Genomic DNA, 9462 nt, shown 5'->3' on the forward strand with positions numbered 1-9462 from the left:
ACCACCCTCTGCCCGGCCTGGCACAGCTCTGGTGGTTGGTGGTACATGGTTTTGGGTTGGCTGAGCTCTCAGGCCAGAGCAGTTGTAGTGGCCACTGGGACCACTTCCTTGACCCCAAGGGATCCTGAGCAGAAAGATCACGTGGTCCAGGGGCCTCTGCTGTTGGCTTCTGCTGTTGGTGGAAGAGAGGCAGCGAATGCTTGGTGTCCAAAGGGGCCCCAAACAGAAGCTCCATCAGCATAGGAAGAGATCGAGTCCGACCTCCCAGCCCTCTCGTTTGAAAGAGGGGAAAATTGTGAACCGAGACGGGTGGAGACTGGCCCAGGGTGTGAAGCGGATTCCTGACTCAGCTGCGACTTCCGCCGTTGCTTCCCCATCAGCCCCAGTCCCTGGGTGTTGAAAGCAGAGCAGTATTTAATCATCACCTGCGTTAGAAGGGAGGTGACATGTGGCTTGCTTCATCCATTCCAGTCCAGGACACCCTACCCTTGCAGCCAGAAAGTTCTTCCTTGGGCTTAACCCAGATCCCCTCGTGCTGTCTTCTAAACCCTCAGGAAGAGAGGGGCCCTGTCTTGTGTGGCCTCACGTTACTTTTGGAATTCTAACACCTTGGCAGATTTGTTTTGGAGGAAAAATTTATGGATGATTTTTTCCCCCCTAATTACATATTACACAGGCACTCTGATAAGGAACGCAGACATCCCAGTGTTCTAACTGCTAGGCCAAATGCATGCCCCATGAACTTTTTTTTTTTTTCTTGAAAAAAAAAAAAATCAAAAAACCCAGAAGCTGCTGTCACCTCTATCTCTCATCCTGGACTGCCTCAAGGCCCCTCCCTCCGGGATTTTTAATCCGCTTTCTTGATTACTGGATTTGGGATTTCCTTTGGGAGGAGAGACGTGGATGTGTGAGTGTGTGTGTGTGTGGGGGGGGCGCCAAGTTTTTGGAGTCCTTTGGGAAGTCTTTTGGTTTTGGAAATGTTGCAGATACAAACCCAGTAACTGCAGACATTGGGTGAGAAGTAGGTTCTGAGGAGAGAAATCTGCGACAGTGAGAGGAGCTGAGAGACGGACAGTATTTTTGAGGAAATGACTCCTTACCCCCTTTTTCATGACATCAGCCCACCTGTAACTTATGGTTATCAACCACCCAGTAGAACTCACCATTCTGCTTGGGCTCAGTAGGTTAAATAGGTAAATTTGGGGAATTTGCTACCCAAATAGTACAGAGAGTGGGAGTGGGGATTTTTCCCATCCTAAAGTGTAAGGGACTGAGTTGAGGTCAGGTAGAGACAGAAGGGATCCCTCCCTTCTGGGAAGAGCACCAAGTCCTTGTCGGGTGGCAAAGCGGTGGTTACCATCTTACCAGTTGGTTGCTTGTGCTCAGATCATCTGTGTGGCAGGTCCGCAGCCTGGGGGTTAGAGAACAAAGGGCAGAATGTTGAGGTGTCTCGGCCGTTTCTTCCTCCGGCTTTTTGTTAGGAAGCTTTCAAAAATAAAACTTTTAGTTCCATGTTTTTCCATGAACTTTATAAAAGAAGACTATTTATTTGAAAAGTAGTTACAGAGAATGGGGGAGGAGGGAGGGAGGGAGGGAGGGAGGGAGGGAGAGAGAGAGAATCTTCTGTTAGTTCACTCAACAGCTGGAGCTGGGCCAGGCTGAAGGCTGCAACCAGGAGCCTGGAACTCCATCTGGGTCTCTCATGTTGGTGGCAAGGGCCCAGGTACTTGAGCCGTCTTCTTCTGCTTTTCCAGGTGCATTATCAGGGAGCTTGATTGGAAGTGGTGCAACCAGGACATGAACCAGTGCCTGTATGGGATGCTGGCATTGCAGGTGGTGGCTTAACCCATTGAGGCCCAATGCTGGCCCTATTACGAAGTTTTTAAACCCCCAGAAAAGTTGAAAGAACAGAACTATGATGGCTATATATTTAAAATTTGTATTTGAAAATTATCTATTATTTAAAATTATTAAAAGTTTGGAATATCTGTATTTGTTGAAAGATTTGAAAGTAAATTGTATGTTACGTCCCTTCTTCCTAATGAATCAGTACGCAGGCTCTAAGAATCAGGACATGCTGCCATTAACATATGCAATCATATGGCTGTGAGACCTGTGTGCCTCTCCCAGCTAGTTCATAATTAAGCTTCCCTAATCATCCCCCAAATTGGCAGTTGATTTTTGTTGCTATTTCTTTGTTTTAAAAACCCTCGTAAATTCTACATATGAAAGACTGTGATAAACGTTCCGTATCCTGTAAAAATAAGCCTTGCTGAACCTACAAATTTAGAACCAAGCCTTAGCGTCACTGCTCCAGAAGTGACCACTATCTTGAACTTTCTGTTCACCATGCTCATGTGTCACTCTCACTCTGTGGCTTCTTCAGGTTCGCGTGCTGTTGAACTTCACGGAAGCACAGTTGTGCTCTAAACATTCTTTTGTGGTTTGTGTATTTTGAGCAACACTTTTTTATTGTGGTAAGAAACGTGTACCATGAGATGTACCCCCGGAACACATATGGCGGTGCACGGCACAACTGCCCAGCAGTTCTCTAGGACTTTTCCATCTTGCACGGCTGAAATTTTGTACCCACTGAGGAGCAGCTCCCCCTCTTCCCTCCCCACATCCCCTGAAAACCACCATTCTATTTTCTGCTAGGAGAACTTGACTATTTTGACCCCTCGCCTAAGATTCCCAAGTGGGTATCAGGGACCCAAGTACTTCAGTCATCAGCTGCTGCCTCCCAAGGTGTGCATTAGCAGGATGCTGTATCAGAACAAAGTAGCCAGGACTTGAAGCAAATACTGAAATATGGGATGTGTGTGTCTCAAGTGAGAATCTAATTGTGCTAAAAGCCCATACCTTATAGTAGCCTTATTGTAACTCCCTTATATGTGATTTGCTTTTTCTCTTTCAAGATCTTTCTCATTGATTTTAACCTTTGTTTATATCTTCCAATAATCGTTTGACCTTTCTGGTTTTTATTTTATTTTTTATTATTTTTAAAAATATTTACTTATTTATTTGAAAGGCAGCGTTACAGAGGTAGAGGCAGAGAGAGACAGAGAAATCTTCCATTCGCTGGCTCACTCCCCAAATGGCTGCCATGGCTGGAGCTGGGCCAATCTGAAGCTAGAAGCCCAGAGCCTCCTCCAGGTCTCCCAGGTGGGTGCAGTGGCTCAAGGACTTGGGCCATCTTCCACTGATTTCCCAGGCATAGCAGAGAGCTGGATTGGAAGTGGAGCAGCTAGGACTTGAACCAGCTACCATATGACATGATGGAACTGCAGGTGGTGTCTTTACTCACTATGCCACAGCGCTGGTCCCCTTGACCTTTATATATCTGAATATCTATATCTTTCCCTATATTTGGAAAGGCTTTCTGCCATTTTTTCTTGAAGTACAGTTTTGACCCTTTGTCTTCTTTAACTCCTAAGACTTGGATATTTGCTTTTTTGATATTGTTCCAGAAATCTCACTAGCTTTCTTCATTTCTTTTAGTTCTTTTTCTTTTTCTCTGCTGACTATATTTTTCAAAAAACATCCAAATCCAGATTTTTTCTTCTGCTTGATTAGATTGTTGATGGTTTCTATTATACTTTTCATTTCATTCATTGTGCTTTTCAGCTCTAGAATTTCTGCTGGATTTTTTTTTTTTTTAAGATTTATTATTTATTTGGAAGTCAGAGTTACACAGAGAAGGAGAGGCAGAGAGAGAGAGAGAAGTCATCCATCCACTGGTTCACTCCCCAAATGTCTGCAATGGCCAGAGCTGCACTGATCCAAAGCCAGGAGCAAGGAACTTCTTCCAGGTCTCCCATGAGGGTGTGGGGCCCGAGGACTTGGACCATCTTCTACTGCTTTCCCATGCTGTAGCAGAGAGCTAGATCAGAAGTGGAGCAGCCGGGACTTAAACTGGCACCCATATGGAATTCTGGCAGAGCAGGCAGCAGCTTTACCTGCTATGCCACAGCACTGGCCCTGAATTTTATTTCTAAAAAATCAATCTCTCTTTAAAATTTCTAGTTTTGTTTATTTATGATTTTCATGATTTTGTGAATTGTTTCTCTGTATTTTTTTAAATTAAATTGTCTTTTATTTTTATTTATTTATTTTTTGACAGGCAGAGTGGATAGTGAGAGAGAGAGACAGAGAGAAAGGTCTTCCTTTGCCGTTGGTTCACCCTCCAATGGCCACTGCGGCCGGCGCATCGCGCTGATCCGAAGCCAGGAGCCAGGTGCTTCTCCTGGTCTCCCATGCGGGTGCAGGGCCCAAGGACTTGGGCCATCCTCCACTGCCTTCCCGGGCCATAGCAGAGAGCTGGCCTGGAAGAGGGGCAACCAGGATAGAATCTGGCGCCCCGACCGGGACTAGAACCCGGTGTGCCGGCGCCGCAAGGCGGAGGATTAGCCTGTTAAGCCACAGCGCCGGCCTTCTCTGTATTTTTTTAAGTTCATTGAGCTTCCCTAAAAATAATTTTGATTTTTTTCCAGGCAGTTTGTATTTCTGCTTTCTTCTGGGTCAGCTACTGGGATATTATTGTGGGTATTTTGGTGTTGTTATATCTCATGTTTAAAATTATTTCTTTTTTTGCCCTAAGTTGATATCTATGTGCATTTGAAGAAGTTGGGGCTGTTAAGACTGGCTTTGTGTGGTACAACCCATCACCAATCTGTTCAGAGTAGGTGGGCCTGGTACTTGGGTATGTGGGGTTGAGAGTTGGGCCTATATTCACAGGGAACAGCCTGGAGCCCGAGTCAATAGGTAGTGACCTGGTAATGGATGGGTCTTGATCTGAGTCTGTAGGAGCTAGACAGTCAATGGGATGAGTTTGGTGCCTGGATCTTCTGGTGTGAGTCTGGAGCCTAAGCTCATGGAGGTGGCCTGACCCAGGACAGTCTTGGCTTTCTGCTGTGTTGCTCCAATCCTTCTTCTTCACATGAAGAAGGGATTTGCTGTGTGTGTCTGTCCTTTACGGCATTCTTATTGCCCTCATAATGGATTAAAGGCATAACCTAATCTGGTATGATCTCATATTAACTAATTATACATGAAAGAACCATATTTACCAATAAGGTCACATTCTGAGGTCTGGACATTGGGATTGAACATATGTTTTTGGGAGGTGACCCAATTCAATCCATAATAATTCACCCTGTAGCCGTCCCAAATTTATATCTTTCCCACATATAAAATGTTACTCCATCCCAACATCCCCATTTCATAATCAACGCTAAGTTGAAGAGCTCAGTTACTATCATCTAGAAAAGGAAAGATACTCTGGGTTTGGCCAATCCTGGGAAAATTTCTCTCCAGCTGTGAACCTGTGAAAGCAGCCACATTATCTACTTCCAAACTCCAATGGTGGGATAAATACAGAATAGATATACCACTTCTTAAAGGGAGAAATTGGAAGGAAAAAAGGACTCAGCATCTTAAGCAATCTAGAACTCAGTGGGACAAATTCCATTGGGTTTTAAGGATTGAGAATCCATAATCTATCCTCTTGATCCTCATAGCTGGTAGCCACACCCCCTGCACCCATCACAGTGATGACCCTGCTGTCAGAAATGAGGTGTTAGCCTCACTCTCTGGAATCAAGGATACAATGTCTCTTCCCTGTGGGTCTGTGCCCTCTGGGCTGGTGGTGGCAAGGCAGGCCTCTTGTCCTACAACCAATCTCAGGGTCATTCTTCACTTTTCCTCAAGGATCAAACATATTCTCAGCCCAATAGCTCTGTCAGCCTATTTCCTGCCTACAGAACCACAGAAGTATGACAGTCTAAGCTAAGGCTTAAGTTGGTGAGTTCCTACTGAGATGATTGATTATCTACAATCTATCTATGATCTATAATTCCAGCATGCATACCTCCATCCGCCTCTTTTATTGAATGCTTACACTCAGGGCTATTACCCCCTTCCCTAAATGCTACCTCCTGACTGACAGAGGTGCTTCTCTAGGTGGCTCCTAATGGCAAGGTGCACCACTCCTCCTGAGATCTGTGAGGACATATTGTCTTTCCAGCAGCTGTCATCTCTAGCTGTGTCGGCCTCGCCACACCTAAATAATAATAATGAAATCTTGGGGCCAGTGCTGTGGTGTAGCAGGTTACATTTCTGCCTGCAGTACTGGCATCCCCATATGAGTGTGGGTTCAATTTCTGGCTGTTCTACTTTTGATCCAGCTCCCTGTTAATGTGCCTGGGAAAACAGAAGATGGCCCAAGTCCTTGGGCCCCTATACCCACATAGGATATCAGGAAGAAGCTCCTGGCTCCTGGCTTCAGATCAGCTCAGCTCCGGCCGTTGCGGCCATCTGGGGAGTGAACCAGCGGATGGAAGACTCTCTTTCTTTGCCTCTGCTTCTCTGTAACTCTGCCTTTCAAATAAATAAATAAATAAATGTTTAAAACAGAACAAAACGTTGCATCCAAAACTACAGGTGCCCTCACTGGAAACAATCAATGCAAATCTCATGAGCCTGATTCCTCCTGAGAATGGGGTTTTAGAAGGGAGCCTGAATCCCTCTTCCAGCGCTCTCTTGACTCTCGCACAAGCTTTTGCCACTGTGAGGCCGTCTGCCCCGAGGCTCTGACCAGAGCTGAGCACTTGCTGTGCCATGCCCTTGAACTTCCGGAATTGTGAGCTAGATAAGTCTCTATTAAGTGCTCGGCTTCAGGTACTGTGTTACGACAACAGGAAACAAATTAATGCACACTGCTTTATTTCTCTGTTTCGTTTTCCACATCAACACGCATTTAACTCTTGAGAAACTGAAGTCCTGGCGCTGGGCGGCCACCCAAGCACTGGAGACCAGCTGTCCACGTCTGAGGGGTTTCCACCTTAGGGAGAAGAGAGGCTGAGGCACCGCGGCCTGGCGTCGGGGCCAGGCCACTGTGCCTGGGGTCTGCGGGGCCTCCCCGCCCGGGGGCCCTGCGGTGTGCGGAGGGGCAGGGGCTCAGGGCCGCCAGCGAGGGTCCACCTCAGACGAGGCAGGGGCTCAGGGCCGCCAGCCGAGGGTCCACCTCAGACGAGGCAGGTGCCCCGCGGAGGGAGGCCTGGCGCCCCGGGCCTCCCGCACGGTGCTGTGCGTGCGGGGCGAAGCTCCGGGCCGGCGGGCGGGCGGGCGGCGCTGCTCACCTCAGTCCAGCGTCAGCCAGGGCTCCATGCACTGGCGCCGGCACTGGTAGAAGCAGCACTTCTTGGCCCCCTTGCAGGCCTGGTCGCGCCGGCACGAGGGGAACAGCGTGAACGGGCACTCGGGGAAGAACTCGGGGCAATACCCGGGCTTCGGGTCGGCTGCCGAGAAACGCCGCGGGGTGAGCCCCGGGCCGCGCCGCCTGCCCCCCAGCCCAGCGCAGCCCGCGGCTCCCGGCCCTACCGGCTCTCCTCATGGCTCCGGGCTGGGCCCCGGGGAGGCAGAGGAGGACGCACAGGGCGAGCAGGGAGGCGCGGCTCGGCCTCATGGCGTTCGCGCGGGCACGCCGGGCTCAACGGCTCGCCGTCGCTGAGGCGGGGCCGCCAGCAGGGGGCGCTGCGGCTCCCGGGGCGAGAGGAAGTGCCTGTGGCTGACCCGGAAGTGCTTGCTGCCCCTTCCCCAGGAAGAGACCCTGGGGAGCAGCCCTGAGGGGAACTCTGGGAGCCCCCAGGAACAGGCTCGCTCAGGAGGTCACAAGCTGGCTCGGCCTTCCGTGGTTCTTCACTTACACAGCGGATTTTGAGGCCATAGGAGTTGTCTGCCAGGCAGTGCTTCAGTTCTGTCAAATTCTGTTTTTTCATTGAGATTCCAGGACAGTTGAAACCCCAGGCCTCCCCAAAGCGTCAGATAGCAGTACGTTTAAGGTGTTAATTTTAACACACTAACGTTTAAACACACACACACAGCCCCAATGACAAAGCAAGATAATGTGCTATTAACAAAATAATTTCTATATTTATGCAAAATGCCAATTTATGTTTACCGTAAGACTTAAGTTGGCTGGCGCCGTGGCTCACAGGCTAATCCTCCGCCTGGTGGTGCCGGCACACCGGGTTCTAGTCCCGGTTGGGGCACCGGATTCTGTCCCGGTTGCTCCTCTTCCAGGCCAGCTCTCTGCTGTGGCCAGGAAGGCAGTGGAGGATGGCCCAGGTCCTTGGGCCCTGCACCCCATGGGAGACCAGGAGAAGCACCTGGCTCCTGGCATCGGATCAGCGCTGTGCGCTGGCCGCAGCAGCCATTGGGGGGTGAACCAATGGCAAAGGAAGACCTTTCTCTCTGTCTCTCTCTCTGTCCACTCTGCCTGTCAAAAAATAAAATAAAATAAAATAAAATAAAAAGACTTAAGTTTAAGCTGTATACTGAATGCTTCCTTACCTCCTGTGGATAAGTCTCTATGCTTGGGTAACAACTTTATTCATAAAGTCAAAAGTCCAACTTGAGGTCGCTTTAGAATGTGATCCCCAGGCCAAATAAATCTTGCTTTCTCTACATTCTTGTAAAAGTTTGTTTTGTTTCTTCTTGCTTAGTAGCTGAGAACATACCTGACTTCAGCACTGATGAGAACTAGATTTATGCGTGTATATGGGAGAACTGACAATTGACGTGGAGACAGAGATGTGGAGGGAAAAGCTCCCTGAAACTTCTGATCTGTTTTTTAGCACCTTTCTTTCTTGGCAACCTATGGCTTCCTCCAGGCATTGTATCTTTTTCCTTTGCGATTCCACTGCTCTTTTCTAGCTTTACGTTTGCCAGTCTTCAGGGAGTTCTGTCCAAATTCAGGAAAAAGAAAAAAAAAAAAACTTTCCATTTAATTTAGTATGCAAGTAACATTAAATGTTTGCACTGTAACTCCCAAGACACTTTTTCAGAGCCTCATTCAGTGACATAAAACCTTTTTGTTTTTCAAAGTAGTTTGATATTCACTACAATTTTGCATTTCAAGGCATGACCTCAGTGTGACAAGGATGTCACATACAAAATGTTATGATCTTGTTATGAAGCAAAAAAAATCCTCAACAAAATCTTACCCAGTGAATTTTGCAATATTTTAAATTGGATGGTATACCATGCACAAATAGGGTTTTGCATCAGTAATGTCTGGTTGGCACAGGGACTCCAGGGGCCGCTGGAAAGGAAAAGAAAGAACATACGTAACATAACCCTCAGGAGCCCTTAGGAAGTGGGGAGACTGGAGAAACATATATAATGCAATTCAGATGTTGCTGCGTCTGCCAAGTGGACTTGATTGAGCACTCTGTGAACTTATATGTGAAACAGGCTGCTGCATTGTCAGTTCCTTGATTGATTCATGGAGAATACCTCTTTAGCATATATCTCAACCAATCGGAGAACTTTCTGCTTTAGAAACACAGGTAGGCCTTCAGAGCAACCCTCCCGGCTGCCAGGAGGTTTTCTCTGCCTTCTTCAATAAATGCCCTTCGCTCTGGTCACTTCATCTATGTCTGTGTGCCTCATTCATCATGC

Source organism: Lepus europaeus, chromosome 10 (genome assembly GCF_033115175.1).
Source record: "Lepus europaeus isolate LE1 chromosome 10, mLepTim1.pri, whole genome shotgun sequence".
In the NCBI taxonomy this organism is placed as follows: domain Eukaryota; kingdom Metazoa; phylum Chordata; class Mammalia; order Lagomorpha; family Leporidae; genus Lepus; species Lepus europaeus.